We start from the raw sequence: 16898 nt of genomic DNA, 5'->3' as shown, positions 1-16898 counted from the left end.
ATATCAGACAGCAACGGTTGAGAATAATGATCTTTGGAAAATTATGAAAATGGTGCACCAGTATCAATGATAGGGTTTGTTTTCCATTATAGCCCCCAAATACATGGCTTTTACTCTTTTTTAAAATTGAAGTATAGTTGATTTACAATATTGTTAGTTTCAGGTATACAGCACAGCGATTCAGTATTTTTGTAGATTATATTCCATTGTAGGTTATTATAAGATAATGGGTATAATTCTCTGGGCTATAGTAAATCCTTGTTGCTTACTGATTTTATATATTGTAGTTTATATTTGTTTAATCCCATACCTTAATTTGTCCCTACCCTCTTCCTTCCTTCCTTTGGTAACCACAGATTTGTTTTCTATGTCTGTGAGTCCATTTCTGCTATGTATTCATTTGTATTATTTTTTAGATTCTATGTAAAAGTAATATCATAAAAGATTTGTCTTTCTGTCTGACATTTCACTAAGCATAATATTCTCTGGGTCTGTCCACACTACTGCCAGTGGCAGTATTGCATTCTTTTCTAAATCTGAGTAATATTCCGGGGGGGGGGGTAATCACATCATCCTAATGCAATCATGCGTTGATGGGCACTTGGGCTGCTACTGTGTCCTGGCTGTTGTAAATAGTGCTGCTGTGAACACTGGGGTACTTGTATCTTTTCAAATTAGTATTTTTTTTCCAGATGTATACCTAGGAATGAAATTGCTGGATCATATGGTAATTCCATATTTAGTTTTTAAAGGAAATTCCATGTAGTTTTCCATTGTGGCTGTATCAATTTACATTCCTATCAATAGTGTGGGAGAGTTCCCTCTTCTCCACACCTTCTTCACCATTTGTCATTTGTAGACTTTTTGATGATAGCCCTTCTGACCAGTGTGAAGGGGTACCTCATGGTATTTGCATTTCTCTAATAATTAGTGAAGCTGAGCACCTTTTCATGTGGCTGTTGGCCATCTGTGTGTCTTCTTTGGAGAAATGTCTTTTTAGGTCTTCTGCCCATTTTTTTTTGATAGGGCTGTTTTTCTGATATTGAGTTGTATGAGCTGTTTGGTATATTTTGGATATTAACCCCTTCCTGGTTGTCTTTTTGTTGATTGTTTCCTTTGCTGTGCAAAACTTAAGTTTGATTCAATCCCATTTGTTTATTTTTGCTTTTATTTCTTTTGCCTTAAGAGACTGCTCTTAGAAAATATTGCTATGATTTATATCAAAGAGTGTTTCACCTATGTTCTCTTCTTTGACCCAGACTATTGGACTCCAGGTGTAATGGAGACAGGGAAATGGTACACTGGTTCCGCTCACAGAAGTTAAACATTTGGTAGCTGCCAGGGATGCCAGCACAGGAGTGAAGATGGAAGGGCTTTCTCCTGACTGGAGCACCCTTCCTTTTTCTCTCTGACCATAATTTGTTTCTCAGTTTCACCATCTACTGAAAAGAATTCTAAAGATCACTACCCAGCAGTCTTACTAAAAAGATTCACTGTAGAAAAAGCAGAGAATACCAAGAAGCAGAAAGATTTTTTAAAAACCACCTATAACCCCAGGGCATTAAATAACCATATTAGTAACCTTTTAAAGTATATTTTCTAGATTTTTTTCATATACTTTAATTGCAAGAAAAAGAATTATACCTATATACTTTTGTAGCCTGTTAACATTCACTTAACAATACCTTTCAGACTGAATGGTTTAGCACTGTAGGATTTATACTATGATTTATTTAACCAGTGCCACCAGTACCTATTGTTGGATACTTGGATTGCTTCCAATTTCTATCATAAATAATTTCACAGTGAACATCTTTGTTATTCATCAACACTATTTTCTCAACCTAACTTGGGTCATTTGTTTTGCCACAACATTCCAATAACCACTGAAGGGTTCTTAGACATTCCAAAGTTCACCACGGTGGTTGAGAATAAGGTTCATTTCCTTAGAAATACTCTTTTTCCTGAATAGTTACATATGGCTATCATGTGATCTTTCTCAGATTTCCTCAGTCAGTTAACAACAATTTAACACAAACAAGAGTATTTCCCTTTTGGATTATCCTGACAATAGGCGACAATTCATGCTAAACCATGTGTGAGATTTCTTGATGAGAAACATTTATACTGAGAACAGATTTTGAATGATTCAGCATTCAAACACCAGCATTCATACATTGCACCATTTAGATGATGAGGGATTGTGGCTTAAGAAAGAGATGCTTCAAAACATTTTTGTTTCTCTTTGAGGCTAGTACTTTAACATAATGGTCATTTCACTAAAATCAATTAATTGGGTTAATTTCCTCAGCCCCAGAGGAAAACATAGAGAGGAAAAGTCGATTTCAATCTGTTGGGAAATGACGGCAGTGCCACTTATAACGACCAATTACAGCCGTTGTCTTCTGGAGCACCTGGGCTGCAGTCAGCAGCTGAATTCCTTCTGCCTTTTTTTTTTTTTTTTTTGCTTCTTTTCTTTTGATATTTTTTAAACAACAAAAAGAAGAAATTACAAAAGGCAATTCCATCTAAGAAAAGGAAAGGATTTTTAAAAAGAAGGCTTTGTTTTGAAGCATCCACAGGCCACCACAGAAAGCTCCCAAGCACTAGAAAAGACAATCTCATTCCACAGACATAAATAAGGATATATCCTCCTGGATACAGCTTAAGACAGGGGGTGAGGGTGATAACATCACAGTATATTTTTCAAAGCATATGCTTTGCAGGCTGCATGTCCTCAACAAAAAGTAACTTCAAGGAACTGAGGTGAATTCAGGATATGGAGATTGTGTCACTTCCCCTTATTGTTCTGTGGTCTCTTCATTATGGCAGGATCTGGCGTCTGACCCCAGAATCCCCGGAATGCATAGGCTCTCCTGTTTGATGAGACGTTTGTTCATCACGTGCATTCCAGCCCAACAGCAAAGGATGCAGCTACCGTGAGCCAGGACTGAGCTGGAGGAGGAGACTGAACAGCCACTGGTAACACGGCCAATTTAACTCAGACTGTCAGTCCTCAGATTTTCCAGTGGCAGTTTCTGAATCATTCTACAAGCATCTTGCGCAACCACAAACGTATTTCAAGCATTTTCTCTTTGCCAAAAAGGTACTCTATTTTCAAATTTTCACAGAGCGTGTTTTTAACTTAAACTTGTATTTTATTTGTGTGTGTGTGTATGTGTGTTCGGGGGTTTAGTTAGGTTTATTTGTTGATTGATCGATTGATTTTTTTTTTTTTAATGTAGGTACTGATACGGGAAAATCAGGCACAAGAGGAGGGCTGTGTCCCAGGTCTCGGCTTGAGTACCTGAGACGCGCCCCGCCAGATGAGGGTTCTGGCTTCACGCAGGGAAGAATTCAAGAGCGAGTCACAGCTGAGTAAAGGTAGAATTTATTCAGAGAGAGACACACTCCACAGACAGTGTGGTCAGTCTCACTGAGAAAGGAGAGTGGCCACCAGGTTTACAGGCTCACTACTTCCATGTACTAACAAGTGGGAGGATTATCCCAGCTACTCTGGGGAAGGGGCTGGGCCACCACCCACTCCTTGACCTTTTATGGTTAGCCTTAGAACTATCATGGCCCCTGTGGGAGTGCCATTTACCACGTTAATATACGTTACAGTGAGTGTATAATGAAGCTTAAGGCCTACTGGAAGTCAAATCTCCCACCATCCGGGACTTCAAGGCCTACTGGGAGTTACATCTCTTGCCGTCTTGGTGTTAACTGCTGTGTCATTCCTTTGGTGGCTGTACCCTGCCCCCTTCCCTCCTGTCTCAGTACCGGGGATTGAAACCAGGACCTCGTGCATGCCAAGCATGCTCTCCACCACTGAGCTATATACCCTCCCCCCTTAATGTCATACTCTAAATTATATTCCACCAAATTAAACTTTAATTTATAATTCTCCCAGAAAAAAAAAAGCATCTAAGAGTTAACAGGTAACACAATTTAGGATCTTTACAAAGACACTTTTAAAATTTAATGTAAAAACCAACATCACATAAAAGAAACTCTTCATTTCTAAATTGTTCATAAGAGTAAATCATACAAATCACAAATGTGGGTAGATTTTTTCTTCAGTAAATCAACCATTTTTTACCTGCAAAATTGCCTTTACTTCCTTAGTAGCAAAATCAGGTGATACAAAAAAAAGAACAAACTACTTTTGTTTGCTAATGTTGCTGACTCTAAAGACATCAAATATCATTTAAAAGAGAACATGGTTTGTCACGGAGATAGTAGTAGTCACCATCCTTTCTATGTATATGATGTTAAAATGTGTAGCTTGAACCTATTCATTAGCTATTTAAGCTGGTAACGGTTCTCTGAAGCATTATTTTTTCCAATTTTACATGAGTAAACAAGCTCAGAAATGTTAACTTATTTATTTACTAGTATGTGACAAAGTCATATATGAATTAAGATGTGGCTCTGAAACGTGTTATAGCTGATGAGTCACAACAGTTCTGCTGCCAAACTTTCTATCATGTCTCAATTTCTCCAGTCACCTTCATATTTCTCCAAAACTAGTGATGAAATTTAGAAAACATCCCAGTCCTTCCTCCTCCTCACCGATTTGTCTATTTATAAATTTGTTTTCTTCAACAAGTAAGAAAGATTACTCTATTTGGCACTGTAGAATCAAGATGACTAATTACATAGTCATGACCTCCAAGATCTCAGTTTGATGTGCAAAATACACAAATGTCTTCCAACTAGGTAAGAGAGCCTAGGATATGTGTATGTGATAGCAGAAGGTTATGTGTGCTATAGGAACCCAGAGGAGAGGAGGAATACATTTAAAAGACAGAAGAACCTTCACCAAGGAGACACTGAGTTTAGTGCATGAATAAGAGTTTGTCAGCATTTTCAACCCACATTCCTTGCCTTTTAATACTTCAGAATGTAGTTAGACAAATTCAGACTACCTTTCACAGGTGGTGTCTTTTTTATGTAAGCTTAAAATTACATGGTTTTTAGTTATAGTTTCCATGCTTTGGTTGTTCAAAGGGATGAAATGAAGGTAACGGGTTCCAGTGAGAAAGTATTACGGAGTTCTTCAGGTAGTATCAGTTGATAGTAAAAGACGAGGGCACTTCTTTCTTTCAGAGAAGGCTGGGGGCCCTCGGTTTTAACGGAAGTTTTAGGGTTTTATTGTTGAGGTATGTTTTGGTTTGTTTGTCTAGAGTTCATTATTAGCAAAGTCTGGTGTCCTCAATGTCAGAGGAGCTGTCTAAAGAGTTAGGACTAAGGAATGCATAAAATCAGGAGAGGATAAGAAATGAAGTTTCTTTAACAGAGTTGCATTTTGCTCTGTATGTTTCTTTTTCTCTACTATTTGCGTAATATTTCTTGTTATAAAAGGGGAAAGGTTTTGTTTGTTTTTTAATGGATCTGCTAAACAGGAGCTCCAAAAGATGTAGAAATCCTGTCTTTTTCAAGTCTTCGCTGCTTTGCAGTGGGCTTTGCAATGTGGGTGCATGATAAATCATGATAAACGTGGGTTGACCAAACAGGAGGTCCCAACCCAAGCTCCTTCCTTTCAGATTTTATTTCCATTCCCAGACAGATTTGCCTACTCCGCCACCTATTGGCAGGAGGACACATTGTCTGACTGAACTCATCCTAAACATACAATCTGATAAAGATTAACCAAGAAACTTGGGTCGCCACACATTTTCTCCTTCACTAGACATGTTCTAGATCAGGAGAAGAAAATACTGATGACAAAAGTCAGTTTTGACTTTGGAGAGTTAACCGAGCAGTTACTTGCATACTGAGCATCCTTGCCCTGATTTTTCCTCCAGTAAGTGCTTCAGCCTCTTTTCCTTCTATATCAAAACAAACAAACAAAAAACCCAAGCACATCTTCACTGGCCACCTCACAATGAGCATCAGAGACAAATATTGATAATTATTGTGACCACTGAACTGTTCACTCACGTGGATTTTCCCCTTTAATCCTCTTCATTTCCCCTCTCAAAAAAAAAAATCTTTGAAATATCTGTTACATTCATTTGCCTTATTTTCTAGAGGAGATAACAGAGTCTAGAAAGGTGACTGATTCTCCATCACATGTTAGTGAGCTTGAAGAGACAAATCACAGGCCTGGCCTTATGGTCAGAACTGAGCAGTAGCTTCAAGGTCCACCACAGTGTTAACAGCTGCGGCCCCTCACATTTTGTATCTTTATTTGTGGTTCTTATCATATTGAACTATAGTGTATGTGTGTGTGGTCCTTATAGAAATGTCCCTCATTCTGCACAGTGCATTACACAGAGTTGGGCATTTTATAAATATTAAATGGATAAAATGGTAAATAAGATTCACTATTAATAATGAGATTATTTGGCACAATGCATTTACTGTGTAGATGAGTCAACTAAGGTCCCAAATGCTTCAGTAATTTGCTCGGTATGACAAAGTAAATCAAAACTGGGACCAGAAGTCACCCTGTGGTTCTAATTCTAAGCCCTTTGCATTTTCCCCCATTTATTCCCTCTCTTCCAGTGGGAACTCGAGATTGCCAAAATCACGGCATAGACTGGTCTCCTCTGGTCCTCTGAACTTCAGGAGACTGCGGTGTCTGCTTTCCCTGGAACTCAAATGAATCATGGATGACTGTGCTGTAAGCTTGGGGAAAGGGAGGTGGAAAGTGATGGGACTCACATTAGTGCAATAGCAGATGGGAAGACACCCAGCACGGGGGTCAGCCAAACCTGCAATTGGCTGAAGGCAGTGGACTTGGTTTGTACGGGACCAAGCACAGCAAATATGATGACCTATGATGGACATAACTCTCTCTGGTCTGGTTAAACTCCAGCTCAAGAGAGGTAACACATTTGGATATCACTGCTTGTGAGAGTAGGAACCAGCTGAAACAATGCAGGTGGTTTACTGCAACATATTTCTACCAGGAGAAAGACAATTCAGGGAGCATCTTTTCTCAGCCACAGCCGTATCACCTGTGTGAAGAACCAACTTTATCATATGTATAATGCTGGTGACAGCTCAGGTACCCTTGGCTAGCTTTATCTCTGAAAGGTACACACAAGAAAAACCAAATTTGATACATTTTATTGGTGGCCGGGGAAATTTACTGTTATGGGTCAGTTTGGTTATTGCTGATATATCTCTCTGAGCACAAATTATAGTATTATGTATGGCAGTACACAGCATTGTGCTAAATATTTTATGCTTCATTTAATCGTTACAGCAACCCTGTGTAGTTGATCTGTATTGCAGATGAGGAGCAGGAGGTTCAGAGATGTCCAAGGATTTGCCTGGGGACGTACAGGTAGGAAGTGGTAGAGACAAGCACAGACTAACTGCTGAGCCCTTGCCCTTAACCAACAGTCTACCAAATCCAACTTCCAGTTTCTGTTACTTGTGCACTTGACGTATCCCTCCCACTAGACTGCAAAATCTTGGAAACCAAGGATCAAGTCGCAGCCTGTTCACTCAAAAGGCATTTGTCACAATGCTGTGCAGAAATGTGTCCTAAAATGGCAGGCAAGGCCAGACACTGAGATTTTGCAAGTTGATGGATAGATACATGGATGACAGAGGGATGGACGGACGGACGGACGGATGGATGTAGGAAAAGTTCAATTATTTGGAGCAGGGGAATGAGAGGAGGAATAGAATCAGTAGACAAGCAGAGGGAAGAAAAAAAGACATTTCAAATTTAATACTTGAGTTCTAACTTATATAAGGCAACTGCAGTAATAAGATATGTCCTTGTAGAGAAATGGCTAACATCTCTCCTGATTTACGCATAAAAGGATTTAGTGCTGTCCTCGCCTCTGTAAAGCAATGTAAGATCAACAGGATTAGTGGCGTTATATTGTGCACTCTGAAGAGTTTAATGCCATTTCAAGCTGTTAAAAATTTATAGAAACAAATAAGAGAGTCCAATATCAGCTGAAGCTCTAAATCCCTCGAAGTAAAGGACTGCTCCTGGGTTACCATTTCCCTTGCAAACGTAAACTCAAGTGATTGCAGTCTGCAGATAACATTACCCTTCTCTTGCGTCATGACTGGAGAAAGCCTGACTGGGCATTTGTGGAAGAGTGGCTGAAGGCACTGCGGTGTATCCGTCAGTCCCATTTCTTCATTAAGTCCATAAGCATAGAGGGCAAGGAGTACAGGGTGACACTAAAATGATCCATCCTCTCCAAGGGTGAAAGGAAACTGGACAGAAAACGAAACTGCCCTGTGAACATGAACGAACAAAATCACCCCACCAGGCTGGACGGGCAAAGCCCCTTGAAGGAGGCGCAGTGGCTTCTGGCCTTTAATATTTATTCTTTCACTCACTCATTTTGTGCATTCCTAAGTTTACAAGACAAAACGAGTCTCTCAGAAGGGAGATTCATAAACAATGGAAGGCTGGAGAAGCGAGAGTTTCTGAACATATGCATGGTGTTCCGTCCAGGGAGCGGGAAGCCTGTCCCGAAGACCACGACCTGTCTGACCCCAGGGCAGCTCCACCCTGACGTGGACAGAGGTGGATCAAGGCACTCCACCAGGTAGGGTTCACGTGATTTTCTCTACTTATCATACATCAGAATCTAAGACTTAATGAATCAATTCAAAGATTTCTTTTATATACCGATAAAGAAGGAAAAAAAGCTACAATTGTCCTGTGCTAAACCATTTGAGGGTTTTTTTAAATTGAAGTATAGTTGAACTACAATAATGTGTTTCAGGTATACAGCAAAGTGATTCAGTTACACATATTTTTTGGATTATTTTCCATTATAGGTTGTTATAAGAAATTATAGTCCCCTGTGTTATACAGTAAATTCTTGTTGCTTATCTATTTTATATATTGTCTGTCTCTGCCAATCCCATACACCTAATTTATCCCTCTTCCCCCTCCCTTTCCCCTTTGGTAACCATAAGTTTGTTTTCTATTTCTGTGAGTCTTTTTCTGTTTTGTATATAGATTCATTTGTGTAATTTTTTAGATTTCACATAGAAGTGATATCATATAGTATTCGTCTTTCTCTGTCTGACTTACTTCACTAATCATAACATTCTCTAGGTCCATCCACACGGCTGCCAATGGCAGTATTACTATCTCTTCATGGATAAGTAATATTCCATTGTATGTAATACTACCTCTTCTTAACTCGACTGTCTGTTGATGGGGACTTGCGTCGTTTCCATTCTTGGCAATTATAAATACTTCTGTTGTGAATTTTGGGGTGCATGTATCTTTTCAAATTAGAGTTTTTGTCTTTACCAGATATATGCCCAGGAGTGGGATTGCTAGATTACCTGGTAGTTCTATTTGTAGTTTAAGGAAACTCCGAACTGTTTTCCATAGTGGCTGTACCAATTTACATTTCCACCATCAGTTCCCTTTTCTCCTAAGCCTCTCTAGCATTTATTATTTGTAGATTTTTTAATGATAACCATTCTGACTGGTGGGAGGTGATTCCTCAAATGTGCTTTTGATTTGCATTCTCTAATAATTAGCGATGTTGAGCATCTTTTCATGTGCCTATTGGCCATCTGGATGTCTTCCTTCAAGAGATGTCTATTTAGTTCTTCTGCCCATTTTTTCAAAGGTTTGTTAGTTTTTGTTTTTGTTTTTTTAAATATTGAATTGTGTGAGTTGTTTGTGTAGTGTGGACATTAATCTCTTGTCGGTCACATCATTTGCACGTATTTTCTCTCATTCCATAGGTGGTTCTTTCGTTTTGTTTGTTTTCCTTTGTTGTGAAAAAGCTTTTAAGTTTGATTAGGTCCCATTTGTCGATTTTTGCTCTTAATTCTTTTGCCTTGGGAGACTAATCTAAAAAAATACTGCTATGATTCGTGTCTGAGAATGTTTTGCCTGTATTCTCTTCTAGGAGTTTTATAGTTAGGTCATTAAACCATTCTGAGTTTAATTTTGTTTATGGTGTGAGGAAGTATTCTAACTTCACTGATTTACATGCTGCTGTCCAGCTTTCCCAAACTACTTGCTGATGACACTGTCTTTTTTCCATTGTATTTTCTTGCCTCCTTTGGTATAGATTGCTTGACCACAGGTGTGTGGTTTTATTTCTGGGCTCTCTATTCTGTTCCATTCATTTATATGTCTGTTTCTGTGCCAGTAACACACTGTTTTGATTACTGTACCTTTGTAGGCGCTCCTTTATTGGGTGTATATATGTTCATAAGTATAATATCCTCTTCTTGTATTGATCCTTCTATCATTATATATAGTGTCATCCTTTGTTCTTCCTTATGGAACTTGTTTTAAAGTCTATTTTATCTGTTAGGAGTATTGCTACTCCTGCTTTATTAAGTCATTTCCATTTTCATAAAATACCTTTTTCCATCACCTAACTTTATATGTGTGTACTTCACCCAAAAGTGTGTCTCTTGTAGGCAGTATATTATAGGTTCTTATTTTTTATCTAATCTGCCACTGTATGTTTTTGATTGGAGTATTTAATCCATTGATATTAAGGTTATTATTGATAAGTATATGTTTATTACCATTTTAAATCTTGTTTTCCAGTTGATTTTATAGTTCTTCTTTGTTCATTTCTTCTTCCTTCTCCCTTTTGTGGCTTTATGATTTTCTTTTGTATTATGCTTGAATTCATTTCTTTTTGGTTTTTGTGAATGGACTGTATGTTTCTGATTTATGGATACTCTGATTTTCAAGTATGTTAACCCATAACTGTATCTACTTGCTTTTAGACTGACTATAAGTTAAAAAACATTGTGAAGATGTGCATTTTCTTACTCCCCTCCTGCATACTTTATGAATTTGATGTCCTATTTTACATCTTCATGTTTATCTTTTTGTGGTTATATTTGCTGTTACAAATTCGATTGTTTTTTAATCTGCATACTGGCTTATTTAAGTGGTCTTCAGTCCTTTTATCTATTTGATTTTCCTTTCCCTGTGGATACTTGCTTTTCTATTTAGAGAAGGCCTTTCAGTATTTCTTTTAGATTAGGTTTGTCATTGCTGTAATCTTTTAGTTTTTACTTGTCTGAGAAATTCTCTACCTCTCCTTGTATTCTAAACGCTAATCTTGCTGGGCAGAGTATCCTAAGTTGCAGATTTTTCCCTTTCAGGACTTCACGCCACTCCCTTCTGGCCTGAAAAGTTTCTGCAGAGAAATCAACTGATAGCCGTACAGGGATTCCCTTGTAACTGACACTTTTTCTCTCGCTACGTTTAGAATCCTAACTTTTGCCATTTTAATTATGATATGTTTTGGTGTAGGTCTGCCTGAGGTCATCTTTTTGGGACCCTCTATTTCCTGTACCTAGATATCTCTTTTCTTCTTTAGGTTTGGGAACCTTTTAGCCATAATTTCTTCACATACATTTTAGATCCCCCTTTCTCTCTTCTGGAATTCCTATTATGTGTAGGTCGGCGTGCTTTATATTATCACATATATCACATATGTTGCTATCATTTTTTTTTCCATTTCATTCTTTGCTTTTCTGATTGGGTAGTTTCCATTATTCTATCCTCCATATATCACTTGTTCATTCTTCTGCATTTAGTCTTCAAATTCACTGCTTCTATTTCAGTTTTTATCTCAGCAATTGAGCTAATTATGTTTGGTTCCTCTATATAGTTTCTAGTTCCTTGTTGCAATGACCTGCATTTTATAATCTTCCTTGATTCCTTTAGCATTTTTATTACCTCCTCTTTGAACTCCATTTAGTACACTGGCTAGGTCTGTTTCATTTTTCGTTCACAGGATTTCTATTGTTCTTCTGACTGGGAGTAGTTCCTCTGCTTTTTCAGTTAACTTTAGGAATTTAGGAAAAATATCTACAGTGCTCTTGAAGGGCTGTTATTATGTAGAAGCGTCCCTGTGCAGCCTGTGTGAGTCCAGTATTTTTGGCGTGAGGGCTGTTTTAGGTCTGGACGCCAGCTTCCAGCCTCCTCAGAGCACGTGGCCATTATCCCCTGACAGGGTGTGACTGGTGTTGTGATGACCAGAGTTTGCATGCTGGATGGGGCAGCCTCTTTGCTCCGTGACTGTCACAACTCTGTCAGTGGCAGGTTCTGCTCCCAGGTTGCTGGAGTAGAAGCCCTGAGGGTTGGGTTTGATAAGGCTCTGTTGCCCTTAAGTGTAGTATGTATGTGTACATATGTAGTGTAGTATGCTCTGTCCCCAAGGAGGTTAGTTCTGAAGCAAGGGAGGCCTGTGTGGTCACAGGGAACCTATGCACCACCCATGCAGGCTTCTGCCATTCTTCCCAGAAGCAGTGCAAGGTCATGTCCCTTCCTCCATTATGTTCATTCCAGACCTAGAGCTAGGCTGGCACTGGGGGCCAGGGTCTTGTGGCTGCAGGAATTGAGGTGACTGTACTGCTACTTGGGACCTGAGCTGCCTCTATATTACCTTGCCTCTTTCCCAGGACCTGTTCACCCCAGATCCAGCTCCAAACTATGGTGTGAGGTATAGGAAACTGGAGGACTCCCCCAGGGAAAGTAACCACTGGTACTCCTCCCAAGGCGCTGTCCCCTGGGGCGTGTGGTTCTGTGACGCCATCTGCCACCTGGTGCACGCCGACAACGTCTGAGGTTGCTGAACCCATCCCCCGGCCCGCCCCCACTGTGGGAGGGCTGAGAATGGGCTCCAGTGTCAGCCCTGCCCTGGGTGAGCAAGCGCGTGTAAAGTCTGGAGCTGCTCCCTGTCCTGCATGTGGGTGTGGCTCGCATTTCAGGCTGCGAAGTACAGTAAGGTGGCAGCCATCAGCACTGGTCTCTCTGCACTGACTGCTAGCAAGCCAGCCTGTGTGCAGTCCTCCTGAGCAGAGTCGACTCCTCCAGCCCCTCTACCTATCACGGCACACCTCTCAGCCTGCAGGGTGTCGTCATGCCTGTATGGACCCTCCCAGGGCCACCAGTCCTGTCCTGATACCTTTATTTTTCTGTCCTACCCAGTGTAGTAGGGATCTTATGCTAATGACTAGTTGGTTTTCTGTAAGAATTATTCCACAAGTGGATTTATTTGTGATGTGTTTGTACAGGGAGGTGAACTCCTTGTCCTCCTACTCCGCCATCTTGATATGATCCACTCGAGTTTCTGTTGTTTCTCGTACACTTGACTTATCCCTTCTGCTAGAGTGCTAGCTGTTAGAAACCAAGGATCAAGTAATCTTATGATTGGTATTTGTTTATATTTTATACAAAAGCAAAGTGCTGATTTAGGCTTTATTTTGTATGTCTTCCTATCGCCCACCCTCAAAGTCAACTCTCCACCTTCCTCCATGCTGCTTTCTGACCCTGATGGGTGATCTGGATGGGCCACCTCAGCAGTTCTCAAGGTATGGTCCCCAAGCCCCTGGGTTTCCTCAAGACTTTTCCAGGAGGTACACAGGTCAAAACTGTTTTTATAAGAATAAGACATCTCTTGCCTTGTTTCATTGTGTTGGCATTCGAACTGATGGTGCAGAAACAAAGGTGGATAAATCTGCTGCAGCCTTAGCAGGAATCAAGACAGTGGCACCAACCTGTACTGGCAGTCACTGTGTTCTTCAGTAACCAAGCACTCTCAACTTTAAAAATGCCAGTTTCAATTAAGAATGTCCATGACAAAACAGTATTAACTTCATTCAACCTCATGTCTTTTGCAACCAGGTCTTTTTGATATTCCATGTAATGAAGTGGGAGCATGCATAAAGCATACCTCTGCTGCACACCAAAGCGTGACTGCTGTCTCCAGGAAAGGCACTGTCAGGGTTATTTGAACTGCAGGCTGAATATCTGCTTTTCTCATGGAACACCATTTAGAAATAAGGCTGAAAAATCATCTGAGGTGATTCAGAATTGGTGTTTGGCCAGTATTTTCCCACAAATGACATAAATGCATCTGTCCCTTCAGGGAAAACCATTGTATTTGTTGCCAATGATAAAATTTGAGCCTTCAAACCAACATTAGAATTTTTGAAATTTATATCAGCTATAGTGGGATTGACTATTTCCCAAAGCTTAAGGATTTTTCAGATGAGACTAGTGTTGATATTATTAACAAATGTAAAATTTTTTTGATACTGTGTATTCCAACATGTGAATATGTGGTAGATCTGCATAATTCACTAAACCAGTATTTTCCAAATGAGCAAGGCACAAAACTACAAAATCATGTATGGGTGAAAGGTATAAGATGAAACAAATGGGTTTTAATGTAATCAAGTTCAAAAAAATTTGATATAATTTCCAGATTCCACTAATCTTTGAGAAACTACTTGTTGATCTTTATTGCATTATTAAAGAAAATCCATGAATCTTTGAAAAGATACCTAATAGACCCCTTACTTTCCCAACTACATGTCTCTGAGGTTAGATTTTCTTCAACTAAAATAATATATCACATTTTGAATGCAGAAGTCACTATGAAAATCCAGTTGTCTTCAATTAAGCTAAATATTATAAAGTAATTTTCCAAAGTGTAAAACAATGCCCCCTAGTATTTTTGAAACATGTAGTTATTTTTCATTAACTTAATTAACATGCAATGGGTTTATTATTAATTGAATAATTATTTTAGTTTCTTAGATTTCCTTTCTAATATGGTAAATATTAATAGATACAAGCTCCATAAACAAAAAGTACTGAGGACCCCAAAGAACGGCTAAGAGTGTAATGGAGTTCTGAAACCAAAAAGCTTGAGATCTGGTAAGTTACATAAATGGATCCTCTTACCTCTGACTTCCAGCTGGGTCTGACCAATGGGGAGCCCCTGCAAGAGATGAGAGAATGAGGGAGAGAAAGGTTATTATATATTAGTATTATTACTGTTGTTGTTGTTATAGTTGTTCCCCCAGTTCCCTCCCTGCCGGGTTGCTTGCGCTGGTTGCATCCCTCCTCCCCCTACAGGCCCCGCCCCAGGGCCTGCCTCACAGCTCTCTCTGCCTCCTACTTGCCCCCCCTGCCCTTTGGCCCAGGGGTGGCAAAGGCCGTGCTGTGACCAGTTCCAGGTAACAGCACTCTCCCACTACCCCTCTACGTCCCTACTTCATGTGTAAATAGCTTCTTGTCGAATCTTAGCTGATAGAAACTGATTTAGGCATTTTCATCTTCTACACCTATCAACTGAAAAATGTAACTGAAATAATTATTTTTCAAGTCTCTTCATGATGCAATCCTGATTCTTCCTAATCACTTTCTGTGTTTCTGTGTAAGGGCCACTGATGCTCTTCTTTAATGGACATATAGTTTCAGTTTACAATGTTGTGTCAATTTCTGGTGTACAACATAGTTTTAATCATATATTCCTTTTCATATTCTTTTTATTATAGATTACTATAAGATATTGAATATAATTCCCTGTCTATACAACAGGACCGTGTTATCTATTTTATATACAGCAGTTAGTATATATAAATCTTGAACTCTTAATTTATCCCTTCCCACCCCTTTTCCCCACTGGTAACCATAAGTTTATTTTCTGTCTGTGAGACTGTTTCTGTTTTGTAAATAAGTTCATTTGTGCCTTTTTTTTTTTAAGATTTCACATATAAGTGATACAGTACTTTACTTTCTCAGTCTGACTTACTTCACTTAGTATGATGATCTCCAGGTCCATCCATGCTGCTGCCAATGGCACTGTTTTATTCTTCTTTATGGCTGAGTAGTATTCCGTTGTATAAATATACCACAACTTCTTTATCCAGTTATCTGTCAATGGACATTTAGGTTGCTTCCATGTCTTGGCTATTGTAAACAGTGCTGCTATGAACACTGAGGTGCATGTATCTCTTTGAATTAAGGTTCCCTCTGGATATATATGCCCAGGAGTGGGATTGCTGGATCATATGGTAAGTCTACTTTTAGTTTTTTGAGGAATCTCCATACTGTTTTCCATAATGGCTGCACCAAACTACATTCCCACCAATAGTGCGGGAGGGTTCCCTTTTCTCCACACCCTCTCCAGCATTTCCACTGATGTTCTTTTCCATCCCCTGTGCCATCAATGTCCTGGGGAATTCACATTTCTTAAAAAGAGTTATTTACATTTGTCTCCAGATTTTTCTCCCAAGGTGCTGACCCATTTTGCACGTTTTGATGCTGGCTCTTCTGATTGCATATGCAGATTTCAACAAGCCACATCTCAGTTACTGCCTGACCAACATGATTATGAGACACTGTTGTCTAATATATATCATAGTTTTGAGATACTAGAATGTGATAATACATGTCTTAGAATTAATAAAATAGGATAGTTTGATCCCATGCTCGGCAAGCAATCTCCTAATGATTTGGTTTCGTATGCAAGTCCATCCACTCCCATATCCTTCCATGATTACCAAATTGGTTCATTCATTTCACAGGTGCTTTAGAAATAAAGACCAACTTGGAAAAATTATAAAGAACTTTGAAATTCCCAGCTCTAGGAAAAGAAGGAAATTACCAGTCCATAGCTCTCAGCAAACTGCATTTGGCATGTTTTTACAGGTGAGTAGGACTTTTCAGTTTGAGGCTTTCTCACTCTCAGGGAAGACAGGATCCCTCTTCCCTGAGCTTTGAGGATGCCTGGCCTTTTCTGGTGAGACCTGGTGTTAGTCTCCTGTCCCAGGCACAGCCTCGGGCCTCTAAGTAAATTGTTCTAACCTCAGGTATCCATATGTAGTTCTGTGTTCCCTCTCCACCCAACACATGCACCCTAGTCCTAGGACAGAGCCCACAAGAAGATTTTCCCTTTGAATTTTTTCTTAAGTTTTTGCCTAATCTTTCCTTCTGACGCGCTCTTTTTTTTTTTTAAACAAATTTGTCATTCTGGACAGCCAGTACAACTACTCATCTTACTTAAATTTATTCTATTTACCTCAAGCCTTCTCATAATTAGTTCTAACATCAGTCACCTTTTCTCCCTGTTCCTCCAAATCTAAGATCCAGAATCCCTGTTTTCCAAGTT

The 16898-nt window shown here is 39.4% G+C and overlaps 1 long non-coding RNA gene across 3 annotated transcripts in view; it reads right to left on the bottom strand.

The window, feature by feature from the left end:
- The window catches only part of LOC107034242 (uncharacterized), a 156519-nt gene that overhangs the window by 15949 nt on the left and 123672 nt on the right, over positions 1 to 16898 (bottom strand). For all 3 annotated transcript variants that reach the window (XR_012077481.1, XR_012077479.1, XR_012077480.1), the window contains exons 3-4: positions 15540 to 15661; positions 14687 to 14723 (exon numbers count right to left, since the gene is read on the bottom strand). This is a non-coding gene — a long non-coding RNA (uncharacterized lncRNA). The remainder of the gene's footprint in view (positions 1 to 14686; positions 14724 to 15539; positions 15662 to 16898) is intronic.

The sequence above is a fragment of the Vicugna pacos genome, chromosome 11 (genome assembly GCF_048564905.1).
Source record: "Vicugna pacos chromosome 11, VicPac4, whole genome shotgun sequence".
Lineage (NCBI taxonomy): Eukaryota > Metazoa > Chordata > Mammalia > Artiodactyla > Camelidae > Vicugna > Vicugna pacos.
Note: the sequence above shows the minus strand (reverse complement) of the source record. Positions and strands in the feature narration are given on the sequence as shown.